This window comes from Gambusia affinis, linkage group LG17 (genome assembly GCF_019740435.1).
Source record: "Gambusia affinis linkage group LG17, SWU_Gaff_1.0, whole genome shotgun sequence".
Classification (NCBI taxonomy): domain Eukaryota; kingdom Metazoa; phylum Chordata; class Actinopteri; order Cyprinodontiformes; family Poeciliidae; genus Gambusia; species Gambusia affinis.
In genome coordinates this window covers 24,999,735-25,022,151 of record NC_057884.1, presented here as the reverse complement: position 1 = coordinate 25,022,151, position 22,417 = coordinate 24,999,735, and the positions used below count along the sequence as shown (strand labels likewise).

At 39.7% G+C, this 22,417-nt stretch overlaps 1 long non-coding RNA gene across 1 annotated transcript in view; it reads left to right on the top strand.

Moving 5' to 3' along the window:
• Window positions 1-9,262, top strand: part of LOC122819379 — a 22,929-nt gene extending 13,667 nt beyond the window's left edge. Inside the window, exons 4-5 of the long non-coding RNA XR_006368594.1 lie at window positions 881-945; window positions 8,910-9,262. This is a non-coding gene — a long non-coding RNA (uncharacterized LOC122819379). The remainder of the gene's footprint in view (window positions 1-880; window positions 946-8,909) is intronic.
• Window positions 9,263-22,417: the final 13,155 nt, after the last annotated feature.

Here is a 22,417-nt window from a genome sequence, read left to right as displayed (position 1 = left end):
GATGAACATCTGAGTTTTACTTCACAAGTCAGAACACAAAACTCCAGTTTCCTGGAGAATTTCAGCTTCATCAGAGTTAGCCTCCGCTGCCGCCGCCGCTGCCTTGTCTACCGCCGCCTCATCCACTGCTGCCTCATCCACCGCCTCGTCCGCCGACCGCTGAGCTGATGATACTAGGAAAATGTCTAAACAAGTTGAGATCTGTATGGTAGCTTATTAGGGCCACAATAGATCCAAAAAAGAGGAAGAAATTTCTCTTAAACTCAGAAATGTTGAGATTACTATAAAAAAAATCTTACAAATTTCTGAACTCCAGAAGTCTAATATTTTCAAGAAAAAAACTCAGAAATTTTCCAGATGAAGTCTTGGAAATTTCAGAGCTTGAAGAGTGAAAAATTTGCAAGAAAAAACTGAGATTAATCAGAAATTTTCTACAAAAAAAACCATTGAAATATCTGAGTTTGAAAGTCGTAAATTTGTAAGAAAATATTTTCATCTTAATCTCAGAAAAGTTCTAGAAAAATCTTGGAAATTTCAATTTTCAAAGGAAAATATCTCAAATTTTCTACAAAAATCTGAGCTCAGAAATTTTGAGATTCTATTTTGAGATGGTAAAGCAGGAAAGTTTCAAATGCAAAATACTTTGAGTTTCAAAAGTCAAAATTTTTTGACTTTTTGACTTTTTGACCAACCAGCCATCCGCACACAAACTTCATAATTTTGGAGCTCAAAACTTTTCAAGTTTTTTAGAAATATTCTGAGATGAATCTTCTTGCAAAGAAGCTCTCAGCTATTTGGGATATAAAATAAGGTTTCGTTCTCAGTCCAAGTGTTTGGGGAAAAAGTGAGACAAATTTTATTTTTGTTTTATATTTTTCAGAGTCACTCTGATGAAACGTGGCGTCACGTTGGGTGACTTCCTCCAAAACTCCAACAACAAACACGGTAAACGAGGCGTTGACTCTAAGTTGACCTTATAAGTGAGAGCTTAGCTTGATAGCATGATGACACACACACACGCACACACGCGCACACACACACACACACACACACACACACACACGGTTCCACATATGCAGGAAATTCTTATTAATCCCAGCCATAATTCTGTAAATCCATCAACTGATCCTTATCTGTGCAAACTGGGCTAATATTAGAGCAGATGCAAAGAAACGTGTGTGTGTGTGTGTGTGTGTGTGTGTGTGTGTTTATACATGTATTTACATACATGTGTGTGTGTGTTGCAGTGACGGAGGCGGTTTCCAGAAAACAGTTTTGTAATTACATCTGGAAGTCTCGTTATCTGAGAGCGAGCGGCCGACGGCGAACGCTTTGAAATGCGGCGGCTGAGCGACGCGGCGACGCCCGAACGACGTTCCTGCGCCTGATAAAGCAAACGGATGTAATTATGTCTATTAGTATTTCTGAAACCGGAGTTCAATTGGCTGCCAGGCGTTAAAAAAAAAAAACACAATACGCTGTAGGAGCTTCTCTCTTTGTTTACAATTAAATGATCATTTCTGGGTTTTAATATTTCAGACTGATGTCCTAAAAGGAGGATTGTTTGGATTTCTACAACTGAAGGGAGTGAAAACTAAATACACCTTTAACAGGATGCCGTACAAAAACAAAACAACAATCAGTAAATAAACATTCAAGGAGCAAAATGAAAGAAAGTGATCAACAAAAACTAATTAATATTCTAATTATTAATAATCAAGAGCTGCTCCAATCAGTCAAGTCAGTGTTTCAGCTGTTTTGCAGTTTTCTTGAGGGCTCACACAACAGCAGCAGAGCGAAACGTTCTTCAGCTGATAGAAGGCTTATTTTGTAACCGTCTTTATGTGACTATGAATGTCCAAACCCAGATTTCAGCCTGATCTCTGGTTTCTATCTGCTGTAACTGAGGCTGTGCATCTAGATTATAACTCTAGTTTTGTTTCTTTTTAGTTGGATAAAGTTGCAGCAACAAGAAAACTTTTCCTATTCTGAAATATTAGGAAGTTAGCTTACCTCAAGTTTGAACCAACTAAATAGACTTTATATATCAGAATTTTGACTTTAAATTCAGAATTTTGATTTTACAATGAAAATTCAAATTGTTTTCCTCATAATTTTGAATTTGGACTTTCTTCCCTGAATTCTGACTTTAATATCAGAATTTTTACTTTAGATTCAGAATTCTGACATTTTGACTTCACACTCTGAAGTCAGATTTTATTTCTGAAAATTTTGACTTTATATCAGAATTCAGACTGTAATCTCAGAATTTTGACTTTTGATCTCAGAAAATTAAAGTTAGATTTCCATGTTTTTTTCTCTTGGCCCTAATCTCCTTCCATAGGAAATGACCTGATAACACTCGTTGATATCTTTCCGCCTCGCCTGTATCCTCCCTCCAGTGAACCTCCAGGGTTTCTTCTTCTTTTTGTTGGTTTCTAGCTGCTGCCGTGCGATTCGGCTCGTTTTCCCACACTCCCCCCGTGTGTGACGGGTGAGGATGTTAGCGGCGGTTTAATTAATACCACAGAAGATCGGCGCTCCGCTCCCCTTGCTGCATCCGGACATTAATCAAAGAACCTTCAATCGCCGTCGCGGCCGACGATGCACCAATGGAGGAGGAGAGAGAATTTAGTCTGGGGTTGTTGAACCAACAGGAGGAACAATACATCCAACCACACATCCAACCAGACATCCAACCACACATCCAACCAGACACCCAACCAGACATCCAACAATACATCCAACCAGACATCCAACCACACATCCAACCAGACATCCAACCAGACATCCAACAATACATCCAACCAGACATCCAACCACACATCCAACCAGACATCCAACCAGACATCCAACAATACATCCAACCAGACATCCAACCACACATCCAACCAGACATCCAACCAGACATCCAACAACACATCCAACCAGACATCCAACCACACATCCAACCAGACATCCAACCAGACATCCAACAATACATCCAACCACACATCCAACCAGACATCCAACAATACATCCAACCACACATCCAACCACACATCCAACCAGACATCCAACCACACATCCAACCACACATCCAACCAGACATCCAACCACACATCCAACCAGACATCCAACCACACATCCAACCAGACATCCAACAATACATCCAACCACACATCCAACAATACATCCAACCACACATCCAACCAGACATCCAACAATACATCCATCATGACATCCTACCTCACATCCTACCAGACATCCAACAACACATCCAACCACACATCCAACAATACATCCAACCACACATCCAACCACACATCCAACCAGACATCCAACAATACATCCAACCACACATCCAACCAGACATCCAACAATACATCCAACCACACATCCAACCAGACATCCAACCAGACACCCAACAATACATCCAACCACACATCCAACCAGACATCCAACAATACATCCAACCACACATCCAACCAGACATCCAACAATACATCCAACCACACATCCAACAATACATCCAACCACACATCCAACCAGACATCCAACAATACATCCAACCACACATCCAACAATACATCCAACAACACATCCAACAATACATCCAACCAGACATCCAACAATACATCCAACAATACATCCAACAACACATCCAACAATACATCCAACCAGACATCCATCCAACAGTACATCCAACAATACATCCAACAACACATCTAACAGTACATCCAACCAGACATCAAACCAGGCATCCAACAAAACATCCAACCAACAAAACATCCAACCATACATCCATACATTCAACCATGCATCCAGCCAACAAATCACTGAATCATCCAACAAACCAACCAGCCATCCAACCATCTATCCATGCAAATTACCTGGGTGGTCCTAGCCCCGCCTTTGAGGCGGAGCTCCTCCCTCACTCAGCTCCTTCAGACTAGCCAGCAGCAATTAGCAAACTTCTGTTGAGCTCGTGACAGGAGCTGCTGCTCAGAAAAACACTGGTAAAAATGTTGTTAAAGGGTTAATAGAGGAGCCATGTTGGCATGACTTCCTGGAGGCGGAGCTTCAGAAACAGCAGGAGCTTCTTAAAGAGACAGAGAGGCAAATTCAAGGCATTAAATCAGAAAGTAAAATTCTTATTTGACATATACAGCACTTTTCATAACAACTGAAGCTAACATAGTTTCCTGATTATTTTATAGAATTGCACAACATGCCTGGAAAACACATAATGCTGCCCCTTCAAGTCCTGGGTTCCCAGGATTGGTCCCTGTGGTACCTCATGTGATGAGATGTTACCTGTTGATACAAACAAGCCATCCCTTCTTTCCTGACCCTGTATGTAAACTTTATGTCTCTATGGGGATCAGTGTAAATCTATTACAATCATTTCTAACTTGTTGCTTCCTGGAATAACTTTCCAGAACTTTCCAGGCTGAGGTAACTGATGTTAATCAGTGTCTGAATATAATGAAGCATATTTGTAGTGAATCCTCAGCAGGCTGTAGCTTTAGCGTCTTCCTGCGCCGCTCTGATCATTAGCATGATGTCAGAGACGGTCTGAGCGCGCTCATTACGAGGCTGCTGATTGGTGCAGCAGCGGAGCGGCTAAGCTGCTGCTAATGCGGGGGGAGGTTATCCTCCTCAGGTTGCTCTGACATGGCCGCTAATCTCACTGCCGGCTCGCCTTTTAATTTAATTACAGCTAACTGTGTTAATATTTCATTAAAGTATTAGCTGTGTTTTAATCAGACCCGGGCGCCGCTCGCCGTCAGCCGCTTCCCCTCCTCCAGAGACTTCCTCCATGTTTCCACCCTGACAGGAGCTGCGGCTCCACCGCGCTGCAGCAGCAGCAGCTGCAGCAGCAGTAATGCATGGCTGTCGGGGAAAAGCCAGGATGAATGCAGATGAGACATTTTGTGCGCTGCGTCTCTCCACAGGCCGCAGCAGATGTCTGCTGTCAGGGTGAGGAGCGTCAAGGCGGCCGCCTGCCATATTTTCATATTTAACGATTCATCTCATTCTGATTCATGAAACACGCAAACAGCAGCGGCGGCCAATCAGCATCAAGCAGCCGGCAGGACGCGCCGCCATTAGCATGTCAGAGCAGGACGACCTTCACTGCAGCCAAGGTCACAGAGCAGCTCTGATGCTCCGGATCTTACTGGTTCCTTACTGGTTCTGGATCGTTACTGGCTCTACAAGCACTAAAAATAAAATAAAATAAAGTCTGTTGTTACTTTAATGGTAATGACTGGTTGGTAACTGATTAACTGATTGGTTACTGGTGTAACTGGTGTAACTGGTGTCTGCCTGATTTAGATTTAATGTCAGCGCTGAACGCTGAGCAGCGGAGTGTGAATCCACAGAAACGTCTCACACACTCCTGTATCAGATGTGTGTGTGGTGATGTGAAGCGCAGATGGAGCCGTCTGCACCTGCAGCTCCTCTGGGACCTGAATGTGTCACAGCAACACCTGAACGAGACCCGTCAGCGTTTCTTCATCAGCAGCTCATCATCCTCTACAACTCCTTTATTTTAGTTTTCATTTTTCTCTTCCTTCTCTTTGCTCTCATGTTCATGTTTTCTGTGATTCAGAAACTGGACATTTCAAAGTTGGGTAGTAACTGGTTACATTTACTTCAATAGCTTTTAAAAAATATTTACTTTTAAGAGTATTTTTACGATGCTGTAATTTTCACTTTTACTTGAGTGAAAAACACTCAAATCTCCAGTTGTGTCTCTAAAACTGGTGCCTCCCAGAAACAATCAGAGATAAACAGAAAACATCAGGAGTTAAAGCGTCACAACCGGATGGAAACATTTGTCAAAACGAATGACCACCGACCGACCGACCGACCGCCGACCGACCGACCGACCGCCGACCCACCCTACCTCCCTCAGCCTCTAAAGAAAACTGGTGATAAATGTTGGAAAGCATCTGAACAGGACGGCTTGATAAAACATGGAGAACAAACACACAGATTTATTGCCACCGGCGTGTTGAAGCGTATGTTGTTACACACACACACACACACACACACACACACACACACACACACACACACACACACACACACACACACACACACACACACACACACACACACTAGCTGCCAGGATGAATTTTGTGAATTTCCTCATGTGAATGAAACAGGTTTTCCTGTGAAAAACTTGATTCCAACCAAAGGTGTGGAGACGCAGTGAGAGGCGCGGCGACGATCCATCATTTGGAAAGAACTGAAGTCCAAAGAATCAAACTCTGGTCCTCCAAACTGGTCTGGGTTCAGTTGGACTGAACTCTGGTTCGGTTTGAACATGAACGCCAAGCGGACCAGAGACCACTCCAAAAGCAGGAAGTGGACTACAGTGCAGGGCATTCTGGGTAAATGCAACCAAAACAAGTGTTAGCCTAGCGCTAGCTGGAGAAATGTTTTCAGAAATCCTTCAACCGCTAAAATCTGACGCCTCCATTTTGTTTCCATCTGGTGGAGCAGGAAGTTGCTCTGTGTCTTCAAGGTTTTTGTGTCGTTTCCTTCAGTGGTTCTCGGTGCAGCGCCTCGTTTGAGCTGTTGACCAAACGAATGTTGGGAATAAACCAATCACAAGCTTACAAAGCTGTGACATCATCAGGACTTTACCACGTCATTTAAATTAACTCTGATTTTGGTGTATGTAAACTTCTGGACGAATCTAGGTGACTCTGAATGACAGGTCTGGACTTTCCATGCAGAACCGAACCAGAACCGCTGCTCCAGTTTGAACAGAACCTCTGTGTGTAAGCAGCAGGAAACCGGGTCAGAGTCCCAGGCTGGAACTGGAAATGTTTTGCTGGTGAAAGCAGCAGCATAATTCTGCCTTTTTATTTTAGTTTCATTATTGGGTCACTGAAGACTTTTTGTCCTGGAAATAGGAGCACACACCCAAACACACACACACACACACACACACACACACACACAAACACGCAGAAGAAGCCCCTGCTGTCGACAGAAACAACAGTTCAACAAACAACTGAAACACAAAGCGCTGCTCCTTTGGATTTAACAACTAGGAGAGGGGAAGTGTTGGGAAAACTGGGTCACACACACACACACACGCACACACACACACACACACACACACACCTGTGATTCTGCACCCTCACTCTGTGCTTTTCTTCTGATAACTGAACCCAAATTATTAATTTAAGAGCCATTTTGCAGTCCGGTCCGCTTTAGTCCGACTCCGGTTCGTTTTTCTGAAAAGTCCAGTTCGGTTTGGAAGTGTGAACGCTAATCAAACTCCGGTTCAAGAAAACCGCCTTCAACATTCAGACAGATATTATGGGATGGTTTAGAGCACTGATGTCAAACTCGAGGCCCGGGGGCCCAATGTGGCCCTCCACAGCTTCTCTTTAGAAGAGTTACATCAATCAGTCGCTCCAGTTTCTGGAGATTCCTGGATCATGGACTTTTTCATGCTGGTGCACAACGAGTTCATTACAACTTTTTTTACAAAAATGGGTTTGAGTGATTCCAACTCCCACCTGCAGGTGGCGGTGTTACCGACTTCTACTCCACGGCTGGCTGGGCTTCAACGTGACAATATTTTCTGTCATTAATGTGGCAGCTAAGAAGAAAGTTGCATTTAATGTCATTGATGAGCACAAATAATTTTAAATTAGCACCACAAATTTACAAAAATAATCACATAATCTACAACTGATTATTATTTAACTTTAAGCATCAAATTCTTCTTATTATTATTTTTCTTCTTCTTCTTCTCCTTTACCCTTAAATGAATTCCACTGCTTGCGTCTTGTAAATTTTTATTTTTGCAGAGAGCTGCTTTTTTGGCTGCGGGCCCCATCTGTTGGCCAGCTGCTGGATGTTAAGGAGGAGACGTGTGTGGGGGGGGAGGGGGGTGGGGGGTGTGTGTGTGTGTGTGAGATAGAAAACACACACACATCCAGGGAGGGATTAAACACGTCGGACATTCTCAGGGTTATGAATATGCATAACGGAGAGGAAGAGAGGAAAGGTTAGAGAGGAACGAGACAGAAAGGAAGAGAAACGAGAGAAAGAAAAAATGGATGGATGGATGGATGGATAGATAGTTGGATGGTTGGATGGATGGATGGTTGGATGGATGGATGGTTGGATGGATGGATGGTTGGATGGATGGATGGATGGATGGATGATGGAATATTTGACCTGAACCTATAATCCGTCCTTCGTTCTGCTGCTTCTTCCCTCTGAGATCAGGTGTGTTTATTTTGCAGACCTTTTCATTTGCTGCCCACCTGCGCTGCACCTGACGTCACACACACACACAAACACACACACCCACACACACACACAGCATTAAAACAACCCAACCAAACTCCGCTCCGTCATCTTCACCTTCCTCCCATCTGATTTCCTTTCAAAGCTGCTCCTCCTTCAATCACACAAACCAACTAGTGGCATTCACACACACACACACACACGCTCACACACACACATACGCGCCTTTGCACGGCTGTCTGTGGGGACTTTCCATTGACTTCCATTAATTTCTACATCCTAACCCTTACCCTTATCCTAACCCTAACCAACCAAAACTCAATTCACACCTTAGTCCTAAATCTGACCCCTGACCCAAAAACAGCGTTTCCCCTTATGGGGCCCAGGCTTCGGTCCCCACAAGGAGCAGTGGGTCCCCATAACGTGGTATATGTCAGGAAGATGATCCCCACAAGGTATTAGAAACAAACACACACACACACACACGCACACACCCTGTGTGTCCCATCTGGTCCCCATTCAGCAGGATGTGACCCCCTCTCTCTCTCTCTCCCCCTCTGTCTCTCCCTCTCTCTCTCTCCCCCTCTCTGCCTCCCTCTCTCTCTCTCTGCCTCTCCCTCCCTCTCTCTCTCTCCATTTCACAGCCGTCCTGTGAAGCTTCACCTCCAGGTTCCGACGTTTCATCAAGGAGTTTGGATTCCAGAGGAAACAGAAACAGACTGAACTAGAAAAACAGGAGAAGATGATTTGGATTTCACTTTTTCACAGGCAGAAAGGTCAAAGTGCGACACAGCAGCTAAAAAACTCTGAGTCGAACAAGAGCGACGAGTTGAACTGGAGAAAACTACTCATTATTTTTAAATATTTGGTTTTATTTTAGAGAAAACTCAAAGTTCCCATCCTGGTACGGGAACTTTAAATTACTCTAATTGTAATTTCTAAAGAGGTAGAAATTAATCTGTTAATCTAGATTAATTAACTATTTATTACAAGCTGCTGCCACTTATAAATGAACATATTTTCACTTTTATTCATGATAAATGTGATCAGTTTTTGCTCATCAGAGCCGCGTTTCTCCCTGAACTCAGAGGACCGGGTCTAAAATAAGCAGCCACCTGTGGTCAGCGCAGTGTGTGTGTGTGTGTGTGTGTGTCTGTGTGTGTGTGTGTGTATGTCGTGGCCCCTCCCTGCTGCAGGTCTTCCAGCGCTCCAGATGTTACTGAGCTTTTCCACATGCCGACTCCAAACCAAAACCAGAGGATTTCCCAGAATACATCATGAAGCTGCAGGAGGAAAACGAACCAGTGAAGCAACCGAACGATTCGCCACGAAAACACCAAACTATCAAACGAGTTCATTCGTTTCAGCTTCACTAACGACAGGAGGAGGAGGAACGTTTGGCCATTTTCAGTTTTTACTTTGTAAACGTTGAAGATGGCAGCATCACCTGGAGCAGCGCGCTGACGTCAGAACCCGACCGCAGCAGAACCACAGCGCTTTGATGGCTCAGTCCTCTCTGTTAGAGAGCAAACACACACACACACACACACACACACACACACACACACACATTCAGCCTGTAATTTGCCTGTGGTTTATTTGCTCTCTCTTGATAAACTGGACTGTCAGATGAGTGAAACCATGGAAAGCACTGAATATTTTAACCTGTTAGCCGCGTTAGCGTTAGCGGCCAACATCAAACTTTCAAAAATTTTCAAAAGAAAACTTTTATAATTAATATCTAATTATGCACATTTCAGCTACAAAAAAACATAATTAGCTTCTAATCTTTATAATTAGAACATTTTTTAACTAAGATCTACTCACAACTAAACAGGTTAAAATACAAACTAAAGAGGAAATTTAAAAAACATCTAATGAACGGATTAAAATCCAGTTGTTCACCACTAGCTCAAAAGTTAGCTATGTTAGCTTTATCATTAGCTTAAAGGCTAATGATAAACACAAATTTTGCTAAAGTGCTAATAGTAATAAGCAGAAGCTAATCCTAAGGCGCTATACCAACATAGTAATTAGCAGGAGCTAATGCTAAGGCGCTATGGCAACATAGTAATTAGCAGGAGCTAATGCTAAGGTGCTACACCAACATAGTAATTAGCAGAAGCTAATGCTACGGTGCTACACCAACATAGTCATTAGCAGGAGCTAATGCTAAAGTTCTATTTTAAACTATGTTGACACCTGCCAGGTGTTATATCGCCCTCCAATGGGCCAAATCTGTTACTGCAGCACAGATGTTGGACTTTATTCAGTTGACAGTTTACATTTTTTACTTCTGAAATTGTGTATTATTGCTAATTTTAGCTAAAAATATTCAATTGTAACTTCTATCAATCATTTAATTTTTTGTTTTTTTTCTCAAATCTTCCAGTGAGACGAAGATGCTAATCGTCTCTCTGAAACAACATTTCACTGAAGAAATTGTTCAATCTGTTGATTTGTTGAAGTTTTGAACAATCAGGTGACCGCAGATCGTCTCCCTGCAGATCCGATCCGGTTTGGGATTCCAGCTCTGTTTTTTCACGCCTCTCAGGTGAAAACTTCCCCGAAGGGAGCCGCTTTCTTTCCCGCTCTGAGCTTCTCACCTTTCCTCGTCGCTCCCGACACGTTTCCCTCTAAGGTGTGCTGCGGCTCACACTTCCCAGGTAGGAAACGATAACGAGCTTCGCACAGAAATTCATCGCCTGCGCCGTTTATTTTCAGACGAGATGAAAAGTTTCACGGACGGCGGCTTCGAGTTCGGTTCTGATAAGTCAGAAAGGAGAAGAAAATGGAAATACCAAAACATTAAAACAATGAAGTTATAAATCGTTGCAATGCTGTAGTGGAGGGGTGTTCAAAGTGTGGCCCGAGGGCCGTTTGTGGTCCATAAACTGATTTTGTGTGGCCCATAACTGCAAATCAAAAATGATTTAAATTTGTCCCGTAAATTCAGATGGAGATTTTTAATTGTAATCATGGTGAAAAATCAAATGTTCTTACACAGGAGAATCTACAATACAACACGAAGTATTCATGTTTTTATAACCAAGTTTTAACAGAAGAAAACTTTTACTGAAAATCCAAATATTCTGCATCCAAATCAGCTTTTTTCTGTCTTAAACTTGGTTACGTAAAGAAAACATTTATTCTGACACATTCACAGAAATGTTAATGTGCATTGTTCCCACCAAATAAATTCATTTAAATTTAAAAAGCAAACAGCTTTAGCTTTAGCGTAGCTAGCCTTTTAGTTAGCAGTGTCCACCACTGGCATTCAGATACGTTTGTGCAGGTCTCACTTTTCTCCACATAATTCTTCCATGTTTCACTCATAAGTGTTTAGCTGCAAGCTAACAAAATGGCCGCCCTGCTGGTACATATCCAGTTAGTTTTCTCACATGTTTGGCTCTAAAATTAAGCTTTAAGTTAATTATTTAAATGATTTAATGACAGCAACTGATCTAAAAACTCTTTTTGTTCTGAAACAAAAAGAGAAAAAAACTGTGAAAGTATTTTTCTTATTAACTTTATGCTCACAAACAGCTGAATGTCTTAGATCACATGTGTCAAACTTGAGGCCCGGGGGCCAAATCTGGTCCCCCATAGATTAGTATGTGGCCCTGTACTCAACTGGGAGACACGACAAGAACTTCAGAAATTAATTGTGTTTAAATCTTATTTTATCAATCAAATCCAATCAGTTTTTATCAATATTTTACTGAATTATATCAATGTGAAAAGAGATTCAAAATGATTTAATTTCTAGAAGAACTCCTGGAATCCAGAGGCAGATTTTTATTAATATTAGTAGATATTTAATGGGGTTTAGATGTGTTCAGATTAAAGGAGTTTTCCTGAAATCACATCATTTCATGATTACAACCAACCACACTCCATATATGGTGTTCACTTCCTTTCTTTAAGTCAGGCGTGTCTGGAAACGTTTTTCTGTTTTTAAATTCACATCTGTCTGAAAACTGATGGAAAAGATGATTATGGTTTATTTATAATTCATGTTTATGGTGTCGATGGCTTTTTAAACGAGCACAAATGTTGACAGAATTATGAAAATAAACCCGTAATAAAAGTCACATTTTATCATAACCCTAAAGGAAAGCAGGAGTGTGGGTGTGTGTGTGTGTGTGTGTGTGTGTGTGTGTGTGTGTGTGTGTGTGTGTGTGTGTGTGTGTGTGTGTGTGTGTGTGTGTGTGTGTGTGTGTGTGTGTGTTTGTGTGTGTGTGTGTGTGTGTGTGTGTGTGTGTGTGTGTGTGTGTGTGTGTGTGTGTGCGTCCCCTCAGGCTGAAGCAGGTTGAGGAAATCTGTATTCCATTAACTGGTTTAGCTGGGATCCAGCCCTCCTCTCACCCGTCTTTGGTGCGCTGATGCTCACAACCTGCTGCAAAGCCACATCTGGTTGTTCAAAGGCTCCGCCATGTGTGTGTGTGCGTGTGTGTGTGGGTGTGTGTGTGTAGGTATTTTCCCAGCAGCTGCCAGCAATCTTTGCAAAGTGCCTTGGTGTGCCTCTCTCGCACACATTGCCTCGCACAAACACACATTATTAAAACCATTAGTTGGTGTGAAACAATGTTTTTTCTGTGCCTCAGAGCGCTGCGCTCATGTACAGTATGTGTGTGTTGACGCGTGTGTGCCGTGGCCGGCGGAGCAGGAATGCACACGTGAACCTATAAAAGGAAAAGGTTAATGAAAAGCAGGAGCTCTGTTCACGGTGTGCATGTGGGACGAAGCAGCTTGTTATTCAAGGCGAGCTTTGAAAAGTAACAATTAGCCGTTTGCTTTCCAGCGCTGTGGAGACGCTGGCGTTGAGCTTCCTGTCACCACCTTGTTGCTAATTTAAAAAACGCTCAGCGATGCGATAACCCAGCTTTTCACGTTATCAGAAGATAAACTCACCGATTGTAGATGCAGATATTCACCTGGAGGTGTTTAACATCTGATCTCGTTTAATAGGGGACTAAAATTGCATCATTTGAGTCAAACCAGCCTGTTCCCCTCCTGGCCTGTGGGGGCGCTGCACCAAGAACCACTGAAGGAAACCACACAAAAACCTCTGAAGACTCTGAGAGCAACTTCCTTCTTCACCAGATGGAAACAAGATGGAGGCGTCAGATTTTACTGTTGGAGGATTTCTCTTTAGTCTTTGGCTGAAGACCAGGAGACATTTCTGCTGCTAGCGCTAGGCTAGCATGTTAGCTTTGGTTGTAATTACCCAGAATGCCCTGAGCTGCAGTCCACTTCCTGCTTTTGGCGCGGTCTCTGGTCCGCTTGGCGTTCACATTCAAACCAAACCCAAATTGAGGTTTGTGGTCTGATGTTTTTTAGCCAGTAGCTAAACATTTCTGATCCAGGCTAACAGATTCTCATGTTTTCTGCATGTTTAGGACTCAAATAAACACTTGAACTGGTACAATGTTAGCTTAAACTTACCAAGAGATTGTAATGATTTTCTGAAGCTGCAACATAATTCAGCCGAGCAGCAGATAAAATGCTAAATGAAAACGGTCTGGTTTTGTAGTTTCAGGCGTAGCCTTGTGTGAAAATGTCACCCAGTTTTTATCTGTTGGACCTGAACTGGTGGTTCTGAGGCAACATGTTTTCCTGAACGTGTTGCATAATGGATGTTGTGTCTAACTTTTGTTTGGGCTCATGCTGACCGGTAGAAGGTTCTGGAACCGTTTCTGCTTTCGCTGTCGTCCTTGGACTGACTTTAATGTTACAGCATGAAAACAATGAAGCTTTCTTTGAAATTAAATTAAACTAAACAGTTTACATTTTTATTAAAAATTAAGTTATTTTTATCCCCCAATGATTTGACGGAGAACTTGGTAGTTATTTAGTTAAATCTCAACATGACGAGTTCACAGTCACTACAGTTAGTTTGCTAACTATGTAGCTTACTAGCTAGTTATTTGTAAAGCTTTTGTGCTAACTAGCTTATCCTCTAACTAAGTTTGCTTTTAACATGCAGGACAAGATTTAGCTAGCTTTACCTAGCTAGCTTATAGATTTAAAACTTCTCTGGTTCAGCATCACTACAGTCTTGTTGCCAAGCTAAATCAAAATGTTTGGGTTTTACTAGCTAGCTTCATTTATGTTAGCTTTCACAAGATGTTTGCTTGCTGTCTTTGCTAACCTAATACTTTCCAACACTAGTTCACTGTGAGCTAATAAATTTAAGTTGGCTAATGAGACTGAGAAACACCAACATGATTTCAGTTAGCAATCACAACTGTCAGGGCAGTAAGCTAAAGCTGGATCGCTAATTAGCTGGCTAGCTCAAACAACACAGCTTATTAGCAAGTTATGTAAGCTTTTGGGCTAACTAACTATTCTTTAACTAGTTGGGTAGTTAGCTTATTTGCTAGCAAATATTTTTTGTTTTCACGTTCTGATTAGCCCGTTATCTAACAACTTAGCAAAAATAATTTCAAAACTTATCAGGTTCACGGTCTTGTTTCCAAGCTAAATCAAATTGTATGCTAGCTAGTTTAATTTATGTCAGCTTTCACAACAAGTTAGCTAGCTGGCTGCCTTGTAGGTTCAATAGATTATATTTGTATTTGGTTTTAACCTTACTTTTAAATATATTTTCCTTATTATTATTATTCTTATATTGCTTCATTTAAATGAATTATACAGCACTTTTGTCAACATCTGATGTTTTTATGTATAAATAAATTCACATTATCAAAATATTACTTTACTGTAAGAGGAGTTAGTGAGCTAATAGATTAAAGTTATTAGTGTCCAACTAGCTGGCTAGCTTGTGATTTGTAGAGCTAGCTTTGTATCAGCTTAATATTTCTGGGCTGAAGCTGTTGAGCGATTTGACAAGCTAGCTCGCTTTGTCCACAATATAATTATTTAAAATAAAAAACAGCATTTTTATGCACATAAAATCTGATTGCAATGAAACTGACAATAATAAAAAGTCTAATGTATTTCAGTGAAAAATGGAAAAAAAACCATCCAGAGATTACTCTGCAATCTGCTCATTTACAGCTCGCACATATAGAAGCACAAACACAATTTGATGAGTTGTTGGAAGCTAAGATTTCCAACAATGAGTGACCTTTTGTTTAAATATCAACAGGCAGATGGCGCTCCGCCGTGCGGCAGCCAAAAATCTGAGTCTGGGCTTTTACTGAGAGGAAGAAGCTAAAAATAAATCTGCTCAGCAACGGATCTTAAAAAACCTGAAAACACTCTGAGCATCAAAGCAGAAACCTCCGACTCACCTGGAGGTTCCTCGCCCCACAGACACATTCTCTGACGCAAATTCAGATTTAAAGATCTTAGTTTTCATAAAGAGGAAAATGCATATTAATCAGCATAAATGTACCAGGTAAAGATGCTGATTTAGCAGCTAATTTTCTAGACCGTTGATGGAAAACAGTAAAAAAAAATTACAATTAACATGCAGAACAAGATTTATTTAAATCATAAGGAATGTGAAAAGAGTAAATCTAAATATTATTCTAAACATTTTTATTATGTAGTAAGGCAGAGATGCCCAATGTGTGGCCCCAGGGGCCATTTGTGGCCCTCTGGATCATTTTGTTTGGCCTCTCTGTAGTTCAAGAATAGAAATTCTTACATTTATTTATTTAGATAAGAGACAAAGTATTTTATTGTATTAACAATATTTCTGGAGCAACAAACAAACCCTGCAAAACCTCTGACGCAAAAAATGTAAGAAAAAAAAGAAAAAAATGCGGACAATAAACAAAACCCTGGAATATGTATTTTCCCCCTCCAGGGGGTCTTTAGTGTCCTTTACATGACAGCAGGCTGACAGGTAAACAAAGACATGTAGCAAAGGTCGGCTGGGTCAGGGAATCGAACCTGCAACCGCTGCGTCAAGGCCTCCAAATGTGGGTTGTTCTATCCTCTACACCATCACAGCTCGCCCCACTGGAATATATTTAACCACGATTTAATACAACAACTGTTCAAAACCGTGTGTATGTACAGAAATTAAGAACTGACCTAAAATAACTTTTTCTGAATGTTTTTTTCCAGTTTTACATTAAGCAATTTTTACTTTTAATAATTCATGTTGTCATCAGTACTTTAGTATTTCTTTTTACTAAATACTATTTTAGTCCTGAGTGAAGTTTCCGTATATTCTTAGTAACTTAGATGAATAAAAACTCAGTTTAACCAAATATTGACCAAATTTAGACACACTTGTAGTTTTTGTTAGTTTATACTGAAAGAAACCGAATTGGAATGATCTTTTATATAAATTATTTTCATCCTTAAAATACCAAAATTTCCACTTAACTCTTTATTTCAGTCCATCAGACGATGGTTTTAGTAAGTAAATCTACTTTTACTAGTTATTGTTTAAATCATTTTGATGTTTGAATTGTACCAAACAAGCACCATAATTAGTAAATCATGAAAACTTTGTGTTTATAAATCTCTGGTGATTCTCAGTAAATCGGCTCCTGATTCAGTTCCAGGTTTTGGTTTTGAGCTGCTTCTCCGTAACGTTTTGTCCCGGCTGCAGCTCGGCGTTTCTCTGAAGTGGTTCTGATCTTTTTATGTCGGATCTGAGCCTCCGCAGCTCCAAATAAACACACTTCACTCAGGAACCACGACGGCCTGCGAAACCAAACCAAACGCCAACGCCTCCATTACAGGAGGATTCAGCATCAACTGCTTCTTTTCCTCCCAGAATGCCTTGCAGCAGCGTTCGCCTCTCTTCCTGCTTTCTGTTTGCTGACTCAGCAGTGTCGCTTTAGGCCTCCAAACAGATAACGACACACGGTGACACACACAACAACACACACAACAACACACACAACAACACACACAACAACACACACGACAACACACACAACAACACACACGACAACACACACAACAACACACACGGTGACACACACAACAACACACACAACAACACACACGACAACACACACAACAACACACGCATGTTTGTGCAGCTTTCTGTGGGGACTTTCCATTGACTACCATTCATTTCTACAGCCTAAACCTTAACCTTACCTTTATCCTAACCATTACATACCTAACCCCAACACCAACCAAAACCCAATTCAAACCTTAGTCCTAAATCTGACCCCGGACCCAAAAGCAGCATTTCCTCTTATGGGGCCCAGGCTTCGGTCCCCATAAGAAGCAGTTGGTCCCCACAAAGTGGTATAAACAAAGTATTAGAAACAAACACACGATGATACACACAATGACACACACAGAGAGACACACAACAACACACAAGGCGACACACGACAACACACACTTCGACACGCGGCGTTGCGTTAGCTCGGCGGCGCTCAGTCGCTCCTCGGTCAGCAGAATCTCCGTCTGAATCCATAAATCAGCTGCTGGTGAAAATAAACACGTTTTGTTTTGTTGTTGGTATTTTTAGAAAGTTTTTGTGGCTCTGTCCTGTTTCTGGTGTACGGAAGCCTTTCAGTGCCAGATTAAGGGTAAAAATTATCTCGTTTTAATTTGAACCAAATGAATAATAAAAATCGTAAAACAGCTTTTTAGACGTCGTCTGGAAGAAACGGAGAGAAACTTTTCTTCATTTTGATCCATTTTATGCGTCTTCAATTAATCATAATTTTACATTTTTCAAAAACTTTAACATCTGCAGGATATTAAACTCATCTAGTTTAATGAGAAACTTTCTCGTTTTGTCACGAGAAAGTTTAATGAAATGTTCTTGTTTTAATGAGAAACATTTTAAATATGGTCATAATGAGTTTTTAATTTCATTATAATTAGATTTTAATGAGAAAGTTCTCATTGAAACTTATTTTGTGTTTCACATTGAATGAAACTTTTCTTGTTTTAATGAGAAACTTTATTACAAGATAAAAAACTTCCCATTAACTGAGGTTTCTCATTTTAATAAAGTTTCTCATTTTCACACGATTTGCATCTTGTTACAAAATGACTGCACTCTTGAAACTATTTCCAAGTTCTGCTAGACACCTAATTAAATATTTATGAAGAAAGAATGACATGATTTAATAATGTAAATCATGAATTTACTGTAGAAATGTATAAAACATAGTCAGAAAAATGTAAATGTGGCGTTTTTCTCTTTAAAGTTTTCTGTTTCTGCATGAATGTGAGCGCTGGTTGGAGAGTTTTACAGAAACTGACCTGAACTTAACCTCAGCTTCAAACTCCGTCACCTTCTGGCGAACACATTTACAGTAAATACAAACTGGAGACACCTGTGTAAACCGCTGCCTCCCGCCATCTGCCTGCTTCTGCTGTCAGGAAAAACGCCGAGACGCCCAGTGAGGCGCACAGGACGAGTTTAAACACCTCATGGAGGGAAGCTAGGTGTTTTTAGCTGCTAGTGGTCGTCACATTCACCTGAGCGATCAGGTGGAGGTTCGGCTAGCTGCATGCTAACACATCAGCCTCAAAGAGGACAAAATAATGTGAAAAAATCTAATATGTGCGTCACAATTAGTCTAAATAATGTGAAGTGAGAAATTAGAAATAATCATTTTCAAATTTTACACCAAGAAAACAGAATATTTTTCACAGAAAACGTTTAAACTGACAATTGCAGTTTATCATAGAAATTATGATATAGAAATTTGGTATAAAAGTGAGAAAACATAAACATACCTTTACATTTTCAGTTTATAGTCATGTATTAGCTTAGCTTAGCTCATAATTTCTTAGCTTAGGTTCCCTTAGCTATATTAGCTGGCTTAGTTAGCTAATAATAGTTAGCATCATCTTGTTTAATGTAAATTAAAATGACTTTAGCTTAGCTATTTGTAGTTTGTCTTAATTTTACTTAAATGTTTACTTTAGCTAATCATTAATAGCTCATTCTAGTTAAGCTAACCAAACCTTGGCTTAGCTGCTTATACTTTGCATTATTATATTTAGGCTGTTTAACTTAAGCTAGTCATCATTTAGCACCTCCACTGTTTTATCGATGCTTGGTTGGTTTGTTAACCTGAAACAAACTTGAAACAAAGTTCTAAGACGTTCCACCTTTTGGCGTTTTTTGGTTGAAATTACAGCAGAATAAATGAACAGTTTAATCCATTAAGTCAGATTTGAGAACCAAACACTGACAACCAAAGCTTTGCTGTGTACATGCAGCTAATAACCGTTAGCTGCTAGCTGTTAGCTGTGTGGTATCCAGTTCTCCCTCCTCACTTCCCACCATGCCCCACAGCTGGACGATTACACAGGTGTTTGGCAAAAACACGCTGTTTGGACCACAGAGGGGATGTGTGTGTGAGTGTGTGTGTGTTTGCTTGCTCAGCTTTCCTGCAGGGCTTTTGTGTTTGAATGTGTGTGTTTTTATTAGCACTGATTCAGAGCAGGAAGAAAGCTGGTCTGAATAGGTGCTAAAAACTTTCACCACACGTTCTGAGTTTCCAGCTACGTCTCAGTTGTGGTCATGCTTGTAATGCTTTTCAAAACAAACCAGCGTGGTCCGGGTTCCTGCGCCGTCTAGATGGTCTGGAAAAACAAAATGAGACTTTAGAAATGTCTAAGCTTTGTCTTAACCTGGACTATTTTAGCCTGTCTTATTATTTAGCTTTCCTAACTTCTCATCACCTTTTAAATTAGCTTGTTAGCTTTGCATAAAGTTTACTTGTTTTGCTTTTACATTTTTTTCTTTTCAGATTTCAATCATCTAAACTTTTTATTCCCAAATTGATTAAAAATGTTTTTGTATTGGAGGCAGAAAATGCTACCAAAACACAAACAAACATGTCTTGTAAAAAAAGCCTCAACGTCGTTAGCAAGTTAGCTAACGCTAGCACCAAGAACGTCTCTGGATGTATTTGGTTAATTTGTTCCCAAAGATAAAAATGATTAAACAATGTCCAGCTGTTTATGTATCAGTAATATTCAAAATATGCAGAATGATTATATATTCAAGGAGCTAACAGTTAGCACACAGCGCTAACATTGGCAGAAAGCATGATGCTACTGCTAGAAAAACAACAGCTAGGATGTCACATCAACACTCAAGTTATTTTTTTAATCATATAAACTATTATTTTTAGTTAAAATTTGATCAGAAATCTGTCAGTTTATCTTTATATAATATTCTATGTGATTTTGTGAAATACGACTAGAATTTCTCAGAAAATGATACAAACATTAAACTTTACACAAATGTTTTTCAAAAGATTCCGGAAACTAAAGCCAAAGAAAATTATAATTATGTTTGCTGGGAAATTTTCATCATTTTCATAAAATTATTTAGCTAATTGTAATTTGATAATTTTATTAAAGCGTAGCATAATTATATTAACTATCTTAGTCTAAGTTTAGTTTAGCAGGTTTATTTTGTATTTTGATTAATTTTATTGAAATTAATTAAAATAACCATATTTTAGCTCAGCTAAATAAGACAAATTATAAGACAAATTTTATTTTTTTATTTTTGCCTAAATCGTATTTCAGCAAAAAGATTATTATTTTAGGAAGGTGACGATGTTCATTAACTGTTTAGTTATTTTGTAGTGGAAGTTATTTCTATTTTAAAAGTGGAATTTATTTGTTTTGTTGCTGTTTGATCAATTTTGTGCTTTCCTGCTACGTTTGCTAACATGCTGTGGGCTAAGCCCCCCTGGTCCTTAAAGCCTAGAGACGCACCTGGATGTTGAGAAACGTAATAAGAAGTAGAGAAAACCGAACAGATTGAAGAAATGAAGCAACCAGGAGCAACAGGAGAGGATAAATTCAACCTTTCTGCATTTAGACGACAAAAACGATCAAAACAAAAAAGTAATTAAGGCTTAAAAAGTTTATTTAAAGCCAATAAACGAGGAATTGAATTTACTCTTTCTGAACAACATGAAGAGAAACGTGAAAACATAAAGACAAGAGAAATACTTTTCTACAGTTCTGTTAAATGTATCTATTTATATTTAATATCATAAGGCTGGAAACAAATGGTCTTAATTTCAGGATATTTTCTCAGAGTTGAAGTTTGGAGCGTCTGAGTGGAAACGGACCGGTTCTGGACGTCACGCCAGGTGAATCTTTTATTTCTGAATCTGGTTGTTGTTTGACCCGCTCAGTCGGAGAAACGGTGTCAGACTGTAACTGTTCGTTCTGCCGAGACTCAAGGATGAAACTCAGACTAAACTGTTCTTCTAAATCTTCTCCCGCCTTTCACACGCTGATAAAACCAGTTTATTCTGCTGCTCAGACAGAAAAAAATACAAAATAAACCTGCTAAAAACAAATTAAACATTTAAATCAGCAGTTTCTTTCTTTTTTAGGTTTTTGTGATCATTTTAAATACTGTCTGAAGTTTTCAAACTGTTACCTTTAGCTGTCTTTTTTTTTTGGTTGAAATATTCAAACATAATCTGCAGAATTAATCAATTTATAGTTTATTTGAAGGGATTATCTTTCAGAAAACAGTAAACTTTAATAGTTACCAGGTCTATTTACCTGCTAATATTTCTTTAATAATATAATATGAAAATAGATTCATAATAATACAAAATAAAGCTGTAGGATTATGAGAATGAAGTCAATGTTTTGATTAGAAACTTGTACAAAAAATAGTTGTAAAAATATGCGAATTGGTTATAATATTTTGATAATGAACTTGTACAAAAATAAAGTTGAAATAATGTGAATAAAGTCAATATTCCAAGGATAAACCTGTAATCTTAAGATTTTATTCTCTTATCCCTAATATTTGCTTAAAGATGATGCACTTTATTTTTACCGTGTGTGTAGTTCCGTATAACTTCTGTATATCTTATTATCATTACCTACATGCTGCTACCAGCTAGCTGGCTAGCCCCTTTAGCTCCTGCGTAACTTTCAGATTTGGGACTTTCAGGCGTTCAGACCAACAAACCTCCTGGTGAACCTGGTGGTGGCAGCATCATGCTGTGGGTCAGAGAAAAACCCCTGAAGTGCAGGGTGAGGGCCGCGGGCCGTTTGTGGCCCTTAAAATGACAAAATTAAAGTTATAAAAGGATGAGAATAAAGTTGGCATTATGTGAGAGTAAAGTCATAAAATTGAAAATAAAGTCATGAGAAATAAATTTTAAATATTACGAGAATAAAGTTGTACAAGAAAAAAGTCTTAATATTGCTACAATAAAATCAGAAAATTGAGAATAAAGCTCAAATA